The sequence below is a fragment of the Pituophis catenifer genome, unplaced genomic scaffold, assembly GCF_029215685.1.
Source record: "Pituophis catenifer annectens isolate HBS135680 unplaced genomic scaffold, rPitCat1.0.hap2 SCAF_1, whole genome shotgun sequence".
NCBI classification, from domain to species: Eukaryota; Metazoa; Chordata; class Lepidosauria; order Squamata; family Colubridae; genus Pituophis; species Pituophis catenifer.
The window spans coordinates 288,157,466-288,172,436 of NW_027256881.1; the positions used below are offsets into that span (position 1 = coordinate 288,157,466).

A 14,971-nucleotide genomic window follows, 5' to 3' on the forward strand; every position below is an offset into this window, starting at 1 on the left:
ATCATATAACAGAATTATGGTATAAAAAATCCAGAAATTCCAGGAAATTAAAGGAACAGTACACTCACATTGGAAAAACATTATTAAAACTAATAGAATAACAATTCCTGTATAGAAAGAATAAGTGTAACTTTACACTTATTAACAGTTAAGAGAAGGCTTGCATTACAACCTTTGTTTGAATTTTTGGAGGAAACATATGTATCGGTTATGTGCAAAAGTATTCTCTTCAAAATAATGGGCATTAAATAAAACCTTCAGTATTTTAAAGTGAAGAGCTATGCAAAGTAATTTGAAAAAGTATAGCACACATCATGCAACAGCTGCGAATCCACAGGCCTATGGAAATACTAGAGTACAGTTTTTGAACTGACCAATCTTGCAAGAGACAATGTACTTTAATAAAAGCAAAAGCTATACTAAATCTGACAGAAAGTATTTAGTAAGTATTCTATACTTTCTAAATTGATAAAATATGTGCTAGAGAAAAAGCAGATATTCATGCTTCTATTCAACAAACTAAATGTGCATACTACATGTTTATTGCATGAAAATTGAACAGAAGTCCTTGAGGAAAACTAGTTACATGTACGCACATACATTCAGTTCAGCAGCTTGGTGGAAAAAGAATTTACAGAAAAAAGTTAAAATGATAATAGTTAATTAGTGATGCAATAATGCAGCACAAGCTAATAAAAGGAATGTTTCTTATGTAAATTATATCATTGTACAAAACTTATAGAACTATGTTGTATTTTATTATCCTGAGTTAGTTAAAAAATTATTATAATCTTCAAAGCTTACTGATATATGAAATCCTTGAGATTATGAAAATATATTTTAAAAATGCAAAGTCCAAATTACACTTAGAAATTATATTCAATAATGGATTCAGAAGCAATTCACACTAGAAGCAGTATGCTGGGAATACAGTATTGTGGAAATGAATGTTGATATCATTACTGTTTGCAGACTGGCTTTCGCTAACTATTTCTTCTTCTTTTATAGGGGCAATCAACCCTTAGTGGCCCCAAGATCTTATTTTATTTGGCTTTGAAGGCAAGTTTTGGGCAGGACCATGAATGGCAATTGGCAAGACTTTTTTTTTTAATTAAAAAGTCATTAAAATCAAAAACTAATTCTTTAGAAAGAGTGGATTCTAAAAGCAGTCTTTGTCACTAAAATAAAGGAGAATGTTCTAGGTGCCATGTTACAGGACCTGGAATCTGTCCAAGTATATTTTTCAGCTGTCCAAGTATATTTTTCCTATGTCGATTTTCGGCTCAATGTCACTTGTATATTTTACTGATCCTTAGCAAAACATTATAGATTTGAATGGTTTGTATTAATAATGCTGTATTTCATATAGGTCATCATTTACCTATTAGGGTACTTTAAAATGATCCAGGAAATGGAATATTTGGTATGTATTGGTTTATTATACCAATTAAGAGGGTCTTCTAGAAACATCAGTGTTAAAATTATAGCCCAAATGAAATTTATTCAGGAACTTAATTAGTTAACACAATATACGGTTCCACAAACATTAGACTATCTAATACAATATAAAGCGTTCCACAAACTTCAACAAGCATTTCAGACAGAGATGGAATATAATCTCCAGTTGACAGACAGTGAGATTCTCTCAAACTTTGTAATGATTCAAATAGTACTATGTCCAACTGAGGATTCTTTTAAAAGTATAATATTAATATTAAGAAGCACATATTATTCTCTATAACACAGAACAAAGATTTAGGAATCATAGGAGGTCTGAAGGATAATGTGGGATCATATCATGAAAAAGTATGTTTTCTCTAAAATAATAATTAAGATTTTTTTAAAAATAGTATCCCTTGCTTTTAAAATAACATTGTACACGTTGTTGTTATCCATTTTAGCAACCTTCTTTTTTCTCTCAATACATTGAATTTATTTTCACCTTCTTTCTTGTAATTTATCAAGTCCCCCTTTTTTTTTTTTTTGCTTTTGGATACTTTTGTAATGCAAAGCTGACTGCCGGCTGCCTGCAATTTGGCAGTTCAAATCTCACCAGGCTCAAGATTGATTCAGACTTCCATCCTTCCGGGGTTGGTAAAATGGGGACCCGAATCGTTGGGGGCAAACTGGGGGCAAATGCTGACTCTGTTAAACCGCTTATTGAGAGCTGTAAAACACTGTAACGCAGTATATAAGTCGAAGTGCTATTACTATTGCTAAAAAGTTCACCCTGGCTGAATGCTGCTAAAATCATTACATCAAAAATATCTGATGTGTTCTCCTCCCCTTACATAATAGGTCTACAAGTATCTACACGTTATAAACTTTCTGAAAAAATACTATATTTCATTTAAAATGTACTTTTAAGAAGCTGGTTTATCTAAGAAAAATATATAACTGGCAGATAATTTAATATTAGGTTATTACAAAATTAGATGGTTAGTGTAATTGATACCATCGGCCAGACAATGTCAGCTGGTGACCCCCAGGGGGAGAGCCTTCTCTGTGGCGGCATCTGCCCTCTGGAACGACCTATCCCCAGAGATACGTACGATACCAGACCTCCGGACTTTTCGTCGGGCCCTGAAAACACATCTATTTCATCTAGCCGGACTGGCTTGATCCCATCCTTGCAGTTTTAATTTGTAATTGGTTTTAACTGGGTTGTTTTAAATTGATGGCCAAAATTATTTAATGTCTTTTAAACTGCTTTTAAATTTTATATGTTCTGTTTTACCGTGGCTGTTCACCGCTCTGAGTCCTGTTGGAGAAGGGCGGTATACAAATTAAATAAATAAATAATAATAAATAATAAATTTTTCCTCTTCTTGCAGTGAAATTTTTCTTTCACAAGAAAGGCTGAGCAAAAGAGCCTGCCTCCAAACTATGAACACGCTGTTCATTTCTTAGTGTACAAAAAATCAGTTCAATTATGCATATTCATAAGCCTTCACATAAGCACACAGCTTTTTAAAAATGGCACAAGTGCTATTGCAAAAACTTTTACAATATAATTAAGAATAATATACTTGAAATTGTAAAGAAATAATAGAATGTGTTAATGAAGCATGTTGCCTCTAGTTTTCACCATACATAGGGCACTTTTAAACCAGAGTGTTTTAGCATGTCTTCTTTTGTATGTCTTGATTTAAAAAGCAGTGAGAAACTCATTTATGAGTGCACTCTATATAGTCTAATATCAACATTCATCTATGGTAAGGTGACCAGACGTCCCGCTTTTGGCGGGACAGTCCCGCTTTTGAGCAATTTGTCCCGCGTCCCGCGGCGTTTTAAAAAAGTCCCGATTTTTCATTCTGCCTCCTGAGTCCCGGCTGCCTCCTGAGTCCCCGCTGATGGCTAGAGGGAAAAAAAACTGTTTAAACTCTTGCCGCTGGGCTTCAAAGGGCCGACCTACAGCTGATCAGTGTTAAAAAAAAATGAGTAGACCCATGCCTGCAAAAATAGAAAAAACAGCCCCTACAGCTTCCGCTAGGTTAATTAGCTGCAAAAAGTTCCTGGAGCAGATTCCCCCCCCACAGCTATGCTGAAAACAAAGGCGAAAGCGAAAGTAAAGCTGCAACGTGACAAAATGAGGCAGAGAGAGATTTCTTTCTTTTTCTTTTTCTTTTTCCTCACCAAAAAAGGTAGGTGCAAAACTGCAAACAATGGGAAATTTAGGGCAAAAGAGAAGAGTTCAAGATTTTAAAACACAAAAGAAAAAAAGCTCTATTTAACTAGGGAATTGTAATAATTGAGATACTATTAATAATTGTATATTGTGTTGAAAGCAGAAATGGTTAAGTTGTGGTTTGGAGGAATATATGGGGGAAATTATTTGGTTTATTATTATTGGTAAATATAATTAATTGATTTGTAAGAAATTGGATTGCATGGAAATAATTGGAATATTCATGTTCATATTGATTAACATACAAAAAAGATAGTTATATAACTAATTGATTTATATTAAAATGTTGAATTTGTATTAAACAACTGTATTACATAATTACTACATAATTAACCAATGTGAGGATGGATATAAAAATAGATGACAATGGGAAGGGGTATAATATAGAATAGAAGGGAAAAATTGAATTTGATTAAGATTAGAGATGAGGATGAAGGGTAATATTGTTTTTTTTTTAAATAGATGAGGAATAAATATGGCAAAAAGGAAATATAGAAATTGTAAATTTAATTGAAATGACTAAACGCTGTTTAAATTTGTGAACCAGCCAAATATTCTGTTCAAAGAAAATACATTTTATGTTTGTATGTGTGTTTCTAATTATTGCTATTTATTCATATTTGTTCTCTTTTATTCTTTAAAGTTTAACAATTCATTCTTTATCTTAATATCTTTATATTTGCTTGGGGTTGGCTTTCTTCCCTTTCATCTTTTTTATTGTACAGCAATCTTTCTCCTCAAACCTACCACCTCTCTCTTTTCTTTCCTTCTTACTTTCTCTTCCCCCCACCCTCTTTTTCTCTTCCCTACTTCCTCTTCCTTTCTCCTTCTCCTCCTCTCTTCCTCCCTCTCTTACCTCACTGTCACGAGTGTTTCCAGGATTGCTGTGGCTATCTGCCTACTCACAAACAGTATGGTTTTAATCAAGCCATCTGCTGTTGGCAATTACCTGCAAGCCTTCCCCGCCCTAGTTAATTGCAGGTTAACTCCCTATATAAGCAAGGACCTTTCGCTTGCTACTTGGGCCTAGTCTTCTAGGCCTAAAACCACAGCTCCTGCAGGAAGCTTGGTGCCATGCCACAGATGGGAGAAGAATGCAGATAAGGACTCCAGATGTTACAGAGAGACTCCCACGGATGCTTGCCTTTTGCTGTTTTATAGCACGCAAGCTATCATCGGGACTGCTGTTGCTGGATCTTCTTCCTCCCACAAGCTTCAAGCAATGTTTGCTGTTTGAACTGATTTTATTTCAGGTGACTTTCAGCTGTGAAGCTCGTGCTGCTCCCACCATGATGGCCTTGATGATGTATCGACGCCGAAGCTGCTTACCTTCATGCTAGCTTTATTCTTTTGTGAACTGTTTCGGTATTGTGGAGAGGGATCTAGGGAGATAGCCTTGCTTCACATACCCAGATAAGACTTTGTTTTTAATGTGTTTTCTTAAAGACATAGTGCTTTTTAAATGTTTTAAAGTAAATTATATTTTTACACAAGACGCCTCTGTTAGAATCATTTCAGTCTCAGTGTGTTTACTCATGAGCTGGTTCAGGTCCGGGGTACCCCTCAACCCCATTTCGTCACACTCACTCCTACTCTAATTTCCATTCCTTCATCCCTCTCTATTGCTGTATCCTTTAATGCATATGGACTACTCAGAGGGCTGAAAAAGTTATTTTTGACTGGTCCTCACACTTTTGACCAGTCCTCGAACTTATGACTGTCCTTACATTTTTGCCCTATCTTGTCATCATGGTGAAGAGAAGCAGTTGTGAAATGAGTGACATGGTTGTTAAGAATGCTGCATGGGCATAAATGTGAGGATGGTCATAAGTGTGAGGACCAGTCAAAAGTGCGAGGACCTGTCAGAAATGACTTTTTTCAGCCCTCTGGTTAGTCCTTTTGTGCATATGGACTACTCAGAGGGCTGAAAAAGTTATTTTTGACTGGTCCTCACACTTTTGACCAGTCCTCGAACTTACGACTGTCCTCACATTTTACATTTTTGCCCTATCTTGTCACCATGGTGAAGAGAAGCAATTGTGAAATGAGTGACATGGTTGTTAAGAATGCTGCACGGGCATAAATGTGAGGATGGTCATAAGTGTGAGGACCAGTCAAAAGTGCGAGGACCTGTCAGAAATGACTTTTTTCAGCCCTCTGGTTAGTCCTTTTGTGCATATGGACTACTCAGAGGGCTGAAAAAGTTATTTTTGACTGGTCCTCACACTTTTGACCAGTCCTCGAACTTACGACTGTCCTCACATTTTACATTTTTGCCCTATCTTGTCATCATGGTGAAGAGAAGCAGTTGTGAAATGAGTGACATGGTTGTTAAGAATGCTGCATGGGCATAAATGTGAGGATGGTCATAAGTGTGAGGACCAGTCAAAAGTGCGAGGACCTGTCAGAAATGACTTTTTTCAGCCCTCTGGTTAGTCCTTTTGTGCATATGGACTACTCAGAGGGCTGAAAAAGTTATTTTTGACTGGTCCTCACACTTTTGACCAGTCCTCGAACTTACGACTGTCCTCACATTTTACATTTTTGCCCTATCTTGTCATCATGGTGAAGAGAAGCAGTTGTGAAATGAGTGACATGGTTGTTAAGAATACTGCACGGGCATAAATGTGAGAATGGTCATAAGTGTGAGGACCAGTCAAAAGTGTAAGGACCTGTCAGAAATGACTTTTCAGCCCTCTGAGTAGTCCCTATACACATAGCCATGGCCACCCGGTCACATGACCAGCTAGCCATGCCCACCCAGTCACATGGCCTCCAAGCCACGCCCACAATGGTGTCCTTCTTACCAATGTTAAAATCTGTTCACCTTACCCTATACACATAGTCATGGCCACCCGGTCACATGACCAGCTAGCCACGCCCACCCAGTCACATGATGAGCTAGCCATGCCCACAAAATAAGCCACACCCACAATGTCCCTCTTTACCAATGTTAAAATCTGGTCACCTTAATCAATGGAGAATTTTTGTTATCACTTTAAAGTTCACTTTTTCTATTTATCTGAAAAGACGATGGTACTGATTTCAACATTAAAGAAAGATTTGAATGAAATTCTAAAATTTAAACATGGCTCTTTTCCATACCACAGTTTATAGGAATGCAGAGAGGACGCTATCTAATGTTTGCATTAGTATAGTATTAATCTAGAGAAAATTACATATTTTAATCTTTAGTGAAATCCCAATTCAGAGATGTTCTCTGAATTAGGTTCAAAGTTTAATTTAAACTAACTAACAAGTAAGAATTACATACATAGTTCCCTTTTCAAATATGAACCATTTTCAAGAGTTAAAATCAAGTAGTTATAATAAATACTTCTGATTTATATATATATATATATTCAAGCAGGAAAATTGAGGTTATGCAGAATAATTTTCAATGAAAAATTAAATAGAGCTAATTGAAAATTATTGGAGATTTTTTGTAAACTTAAATAAGTTAGTCTACAAAACTGACATTTGTATAATAAAGTAATGATTTGGCATTAAATACAACAGTTACCTCTACTAACTGAAGGATTAAATCAATGAAAAATACTAAAGTTTACTTATTATGTAGTTTATTTAATTTGAATTTCCAAGTCTTACATTATAAAAATTTTAATGTACTTAATGTTGTATTCAAGTATTTTTGTATAATAAAATATATAATAGATTTGCTTTTTAATTAGCAGTGCACTTTTCAAAAAGGATTACATTGTGATAAAGTGAAACAAAGCCATGTGACAAGCTCAGTAGCAGTTTGAGATAAAAATTTTAAAACTCTAGAGAGGAAATTGAAAGTATAATGCGTGATGGGCAATTAAGGATATATTTTGACAATTCTAAGTGGTCAAGTTTTAAAAGTATGACACTGAAACCTTAACCTATCCATATAGTAGTGATAAATGAGGCATTTTGTGTCATTACAGTCCCATAAATCACTTTCTTTAACTGCTGATGGCTTTTATCAGATCTAACCTTTTCAAGCTTCTACCAGAGTGCTAACATTTTCAACTCTGACATACGTGCAGTTTACAAATTCTGCAGCTGATTAACTCTGGACAGAAATTCACTGTCATCATTGTCTTTATTCAAGTAAAGATTCAGATCCTCAAAACTCATAGGCACTCTTGGTGTACACACAAACAAAAAAACCTTCTCAAAAATACATAAACGTTGTGGAATTCAAACAAATATGTTACTTTGGAATCGCTTTTTTATTATTTTATTTTCAATTCTGTTTTTAATCATTAATAAATATTAAACAAGAGTATTAGAGCATTAGAAAGAATGTGATAACAGTAATATGATGGTCTGCAATTAAAACTGTGCAAGTTTACTAACAGGTTGTATACTTTTCTTTCTAAAAATAGAAGTTACATAAAATTGCAAATCAGCATTTTTTAAAGTTTTAAAAGTAAGCATCTAATACATGCCCTCTAAAAATCTATGTGGAAATGGAGTAATGTAACAGTAAGAATGGTAATAACGATGTATAAAGCATATTTATACCCGAAGAAAGCAATGTAGAAAAACAATATAAAAACCATGATTCCCATCAGATGTCAGAAATAACTGATTATGCCATTATTCGTGTAATCTTGAATCTTTACAAAATTAAAAGTACTTATTGTAGGAAATTATTAGCATCTGTCATTCCAAATGTAATTACAAAAAGGTATATATAAATTTTGATAAACTTATACATACTGAGATAAATAGAGTCAATGCAAATGCAATGCAGAGTAAAGCAGTCTTCAAATTTAAGGTGTTATTGTCTTCAATAATGCTGGTCAGTTTGAAAATCTTTATGTTTGTGAGGAAGATTCCCATTTTATATAGGATTAGATTTATAATGAACTAATACATCTGACCTAAATAATAAACGTGAAGACAGACTCTGACCATACAACTATGAATGTCTACAGAGATATTCCTGTGGCATATTGCCTCTTTCCAATAGTCTTTTAATGTCATTATCTAAATCTATCCTCAATAACCTTTTTAATTTCACTAATAATATCACACATGCAAGAAGTTATAGAACTAGAATTCTGATATAAATTTAGAGAACCTTATAAGTATTCATGACAACAGAATATTTATCATTTAAAATACTGTAAAACATATGATTTCTTGGTTGCTATATCAAAGACTGGTGATGGATGATTCTATGCTAACCAAACAATCCAGAGGGAACACAGATGTTTTACTATTCCCCTTCAAAAAGAACAAAAGATTCCAAATCTGCTTTATATGCATCTGTGGATTGAAATGTTCATAATATATATAAAAAATTAAACATAGCCAGTTAAATAACATCTAAACAAAGTAACTATACATAACAAGATGGTTTTTTCTGCATTTAAATTTACACGAATGTCCTTCAAACATACAATGATGCCTCCCTTTGTTCTCTGCTTTTCTGCATCCCTACTCTCAAATATCCTTCGATATTTGAGGTAAGCTCAGATAAGCTTCTGACCTTCTATAAGAACTTTAAGTGTGCATGTGTGCATTCACAAAAAGTAGGAATCAGGTTCATCAGTGAGTTTCATTCTACTGGCAGCTTTCATTCTACTGGTAGATGGTCTTTGTTATAGGATTACATACATGATAGCTGATCCAAAGATCTGTTTTGGAGTCCCTCTCTTGTCCTTGCATTGGCAGCTGCTTTTCAGATACACTAAAGTAGTCTTGCTCAAAAGCTACATTAACATTGCATCAGAAATTATTTGATGGCACATGAAGAAAAAAAACTTCATGGCCTCTCAGCAATTCCTTTTTGTCAATATATCCAAGTCAATTGGATATACTCACAGGAGATATCTACCGAATTCAATTGTTTTTTGTGTTGAGAATAGATTCCATGAAAACTAATGGGACTTGAAACCTCACTAATCTGAGTCACAGGGATTTTGGTGGCTATATCTAAGTTGAATTTTATTGGAAGTGTTTAATTTATATTAAATTCTTAAGCACTTTTTCTAATTTGAACCAACCTCCCTTACTAATACAGGTATATGCAAACTAGGCAAATAAACAATTATTCACTCTCTTTCTTCTCATCCCCAACCTTAAATCTTAAAGGATGTGACTGAAAACAAAGAAATTAAAACATTGTCTCAAGACCTCCAGATCTTCATCTTTTAAATAGCTATGTATAAGGATATTGAGTTAAATAATATTTGAGGCTATATCCTGATCAGATATCATTTATACTTAGTCTGTCTGATGCAGTGGTGTGTTGCTCCCGGTTCTGTCCAGCTCTATAGAACTGGTAGTAAAACTGGCAGGAGGCCCTGCCCACCTGCCACAATGTCATTATCATGCGCTCCCATTGTGAACCAGTAGTAAAGGTAAGTAGAACCCACCCCTGGTCTGATGGTCTCCTTAGTTCTTGCAAGGAAAAAATGTCCAGATGTGAAATAAAATCTGAAAAACTGCTCATTAGTCACCAATACGTTTTACAAACACTTTATATAATATCTGATGTACTAGTCATATCTTCATTTTATTTGTTTTCCATCTAGTCCAAGATTCTGTGTTTTTGATTCTCCTATAAAAAAATTCCAAACATTTAATTGTACAGATTTCTATTTGTTAATTTAAAAGGAGAAGAGATATTTTAAAATTCCTTCAGCACTTAAAAAAAAAAAATCAGTGGATGTGCAATATAGTTTATATTCAGTACTATGTGAGAATAATTTTTATGCAACTTTATAGTTAGAAAGATAGATAACTCAATTATTTGATCATCTATCAAAATATTCAGATGTAGAAGAAGCTCTAAAAAGATTGATGACTGAGAAAGTCCACTGATTCTCCAGCTATCATATTCATGCACTTGACTAGACAACATTTTTCGCTGGCTTCACAAGCAAGCTTCATTACCCATCACTCCACTGAAAAGAGTTTATTATGCGGCTGCCATCTTGGGGAGACTATTATTTAGATGATAAATGTTGGGAAGGGGAAGTGTCTAGCCTTTTTTTAAAGATGAGCTTTGTGACAGAAAAAACAAACAGCATCAACATTCCTAATTAACTTAAATTTGGCAGATACAAATACAGGTCTGTATAACTACTGTACGGTAATGGAATTGCTATCTGAATTTTACAGTTAATCTCTATGGTGTAAATTAAATTAATTAGAAATGCTACACCTTTTATTAGCTTATTGCTTACCGACACTTATGAACAAGTGAACTTTTATTTTAATTTAGGACAATTAACCGTATTAATTTAACAAATTAAAAATTGTGAATAATATATATCATATCACAGGCTTTTAAATAGTACACTCTTTTGTTCTTACTGAATTGTTATCTGGACTATTTATGTGCATTCTATTTCTAAAATCACCAATTATTTATGGATTTGAGTTAAACCCCTATACCTAGCATTTGCCATACATATTACAGGTCATCCTCACGTAACAAGCATCTGTTCAGCAGCCATTTGAAGTTAGGAAAGTGCTACACTAATGGTAGTTCAAAGCAGTCCTCAAAGTTACATCCATTGCTGTGTTCCTGCAGCCATGTGATCAAAATTTCAGACACTTGGCAGTCTGCCCACATTTATGACTGCAGAGTGCCTCCCTTCCTCTCACCTGCATATCTCACCTCTATCTTTGCTGCTGCACAGAACCTGAAACATTGTAGGCTGTAGCAGGATGAAACCAATATTGTGATGTAAAATTGTCCTGTGCATCTGGGTATTTATATAGTAATTTCTTTATTTATCAAACTTGAATGCTGCCCATTTTGCTAAAGGCTATCTCAATGGTGAGATGATTGTGCCATATGGAAGGCAAACTGGGCTCAGCTATATTTGCTATTCCCAGATCTGAGCAAGGGCACTGTAACACAAGGCAGTGAAACTTCAATTTGAAACTGAGGTAGACAATACAACAGGAGCCAGTTTAAAAATTATAAAGCCCAAAAAGGAAAGACAGGCAAGCCCCCATTCTCTAAATGGAAAAAATGATAACTCATGGGTATGCTTATGACAGCTACTTGCCATAATGTGAAATACATATGTATAAATGACCATGCAATAGCTTTTTATAATATATATTGCAGTATAGTAAATAAAAAATTGTTTCTACAATTTTTATGTAAGGCTAAAAAAAAAGAATGCCAGATGTAAAGGCCAACTAAAAATTACAAGAAATGCTGAAAGTGAAAATTTTATAGAGATTGGTCTTCTTTGACACAGTGGATTGTCTGTTACCAGGCCTTTGGTAAGCATAGCAGGGTCTATGCTGTCAGCTTTTATTGTACATAAGCCTAGATGCTTGTCTAATCTGAATGAGAAATACCAAGGAAATTGAAACTGATGCCTTGCACTAACATATATGGATTCTAAAGTGTTCTGTCAATATTATAGGATAACCACCAATCGTTATACGTGCTTGATGAAATAAATAAAATAAAATAAATGTGACAACATTAAAGGAACAGAAAATAAAGGTAAATAATTTAAGCAATGTAAAAAATTATATTCTATTTTTTTTAAAAAAACCCAGGAAAATAAAAGAACTTATAAATGATTCCCATGAAACAGGCATGCCAATAAATAAAATGCTCAGTAACAAAAATCTGGAGAAAGAACCCTGAAAATGTTATTCATTGGCCAATGTAATCATAATTAAATTATTGTTGATTTGTTGTAACATTATTACAACTGAAGTAAATGGTGCTATTTGGTTTCAAAGACTCAAATATCATTTCAGATTATTTAATTTTTTATGGGAAGCAGTAAACACTATTTTAGAAATATAAAAAGGAAATAATTTGCTAGCATACATGTTCGAAAGAACAGTCTGCCCCAAATAATCTGGATTGTAGTCACACAACTGTGCAACTTATTTCATGCATTATCTATTAAATTAAATGTTTAAGAAAGCTATAATACTAACAGAAATTTTAAACAAAGAGAAATCTGTATTTTCACGAAGATAATAGACAGAACCTCTACCATAAGTGTTATGGATTATAAACTTTCTTTGGGAATATTGCAATTAATTTGCTATTGGGGAGATTCAATATTTTTTCCTCCACCCCAATGATTTCATGAAATAATACACAAATCCTAAATTCATCCCAGCCCAATTTCTAAAGTTACTAATTTTATAACAGGCATTTGCGTGTTACAGAGATAATATGAAGAATTTATGAATTTCCACAAGCAGTGGCTAGGTTAACCAGTCCTCAACCCCTAAGTGTTGGAGCAAGGTCAAAATGTTTTAGTACAATGCCAGCATGTCAAAATATGTCAACAAACCATCACACTGTGGGAAGAAGAATAACCTTTCAGATCTTTGTGTTTTGGCTGCCAATGAAGCTTTTGGATACTGGGTATGCATGAATAGTTTTCTTAGATACTTGACAAATATAACTCCCATGGTTTCTATTAAGCCAATATTTTAAAACCCCAAAATGCTAGTTGTAGCCACTGTGATAAAAAGGATGTCTTTCTTCTCTAACATCTAACCTTCAGTTAATAAATCAACTGATAACATTATTACTCAGGTATTCACTAGGTTAACTCAGTCTCTTGAATAAATTTGTGCTTATGTCTCTGATATAATGATGCATAGGAATTTCATCTTCAATATTGAAGATGAGACTTTATGTTTATTCTTATGCAGAAAAATAGTATTTTATTAGATACAATATAGCTCTAATCCTAATCTTACTTACTAGACAGTAATTATAGTATGAAGGAAGTTTGCAAGGCAACACTGAAAGCTGAAATTGTATAACTATATATACTGTATAACAATCCATCTTTACTCAAAAGAGTAAAGGAAATTGAAAGGATTCTAACATTAGCATGTTGTAATTACACTTTAAATAACTTTCTTACGAATATGCATATTTAGGACATTTCTATTAACTCTGAAGCGAACCTGGCTGAAACCATCTTTTGCTGCCTCATAGTTGCCACGAACTGGTGACATCTGGGGAGGGAAATATTTGCTCTTTTAATTAGGCTAAAATCTTTTAATTAGGCTAAAATCTTTTAATTAGGCTAAAACCAAGGAAACTTTTAGAGTTGGTTTTCCCTGGCTGTGCCAATATGATGTATCCAATAAACATGTTCTTTGAAGAATCTACCTGCCTCAGAGTTCTGCTTTTGGCAGATGATTTACTTAGAACGCTGACACATATCTCATGAAATCTTTTTATAAAAACTCTTGGGTGGATTTTAAATGAACACATTCTGACAATTCAGAATACTAGAGTACTGCAGTACTTTTTTCTTTCGAAAGTATACATTCAAAAGTATTAAAGATATCTAATTTATGATTAAAAATAGATTTCAGTAGATGGAAGGTTTGTTATTTATAATCAAAGAGTATAGAAGTGTTCCTCTCATGAGGAATTATCTAATATCAGTGTCAGTGATTTGTTAGTACATTCTTAAATTATTACAAACTATCTTCAGGTTCTCACTAAATATACAATCTAAGACACTCTAAATTGATGTACAAATAGGAAATATACAAACTGAATACATCTTTATATACTGTAAGCTTTTAGTGACAGTGTAGTTGCTGCATAGTAAGATGTTTGATTACAGAAATGCATTCATTTATTAATACAGAATATCAAAAATGGCGACTTTGCAAGTACATTTAAGTACAGCGAATTACATTATCATGCACTGATACTGTGTATTAAGCTGTGTAACTCTGTGGATTTATAGCAGAAGCTATTTGGGAAGCTATTTGCTGTTGGTGTATTTTTGAAGAAGTTGAATCTTTTCTTTACCTCAAACAACAATTGTACAATTCCAGGAAACTATTTATCAGCAACAATGTTCCCACACCCATTCCAAAGTACTGTGTTGCAAACTCTTGGTGCTTCCTACAAATGTATATATTCCTGGGGTGGTGTAAGTGTATATATTCTTGGAGTACTAGAACCTGAGTTCTAGTAAAGACACAGCTCCTTAAGGTAGAGTTAGCAGATGCATCACATGCCCATGACCCCTTCAAAATTTGATGTGTTGCACATTCCTTTTGTACATGTATAAAATAAGAAGTAAAGATATCAAACCTGAATAACATATCAAAAGTTTAGACCATCCAGGTAAAGGCACATATTCCATGTTCAATCTGTAGTTTTTCTACTCCTAACCTGTCAAGATCTCAAAGTTCAGCACTTGGATTGAGTCAGTAATGGAGAAATTGAAGATCTGCTGCTATTCACATTAGATAGTGCTATGCTAGAAGGGCCAATAGCCTTACTTAACATTACGCAAAAACCCA

At 33.9% G+C, this 14,971-nt stretch overlaps 1 protein-coding gene and 1 pseudogene across 1 annotated transcript in view; one reads left to right on the top strand and one right to left on the bottom strand.

The window, feature by feature from the left end:
- Window positions 1–14,971, bottom strand: part of CDIN1 (CDAN1 interacting nuclease 1) — a 134,244-nt gene that overhangs the window by 35,357 nt on the left and 83,916 nt on the right. The window lies entirely within an intron of this gene.
- Window positions 11,483–11,701, top strand: LOC139307868 (ATP synthase subunit epsilon, mitochondrial pseudogene; annotated as a pseudogene).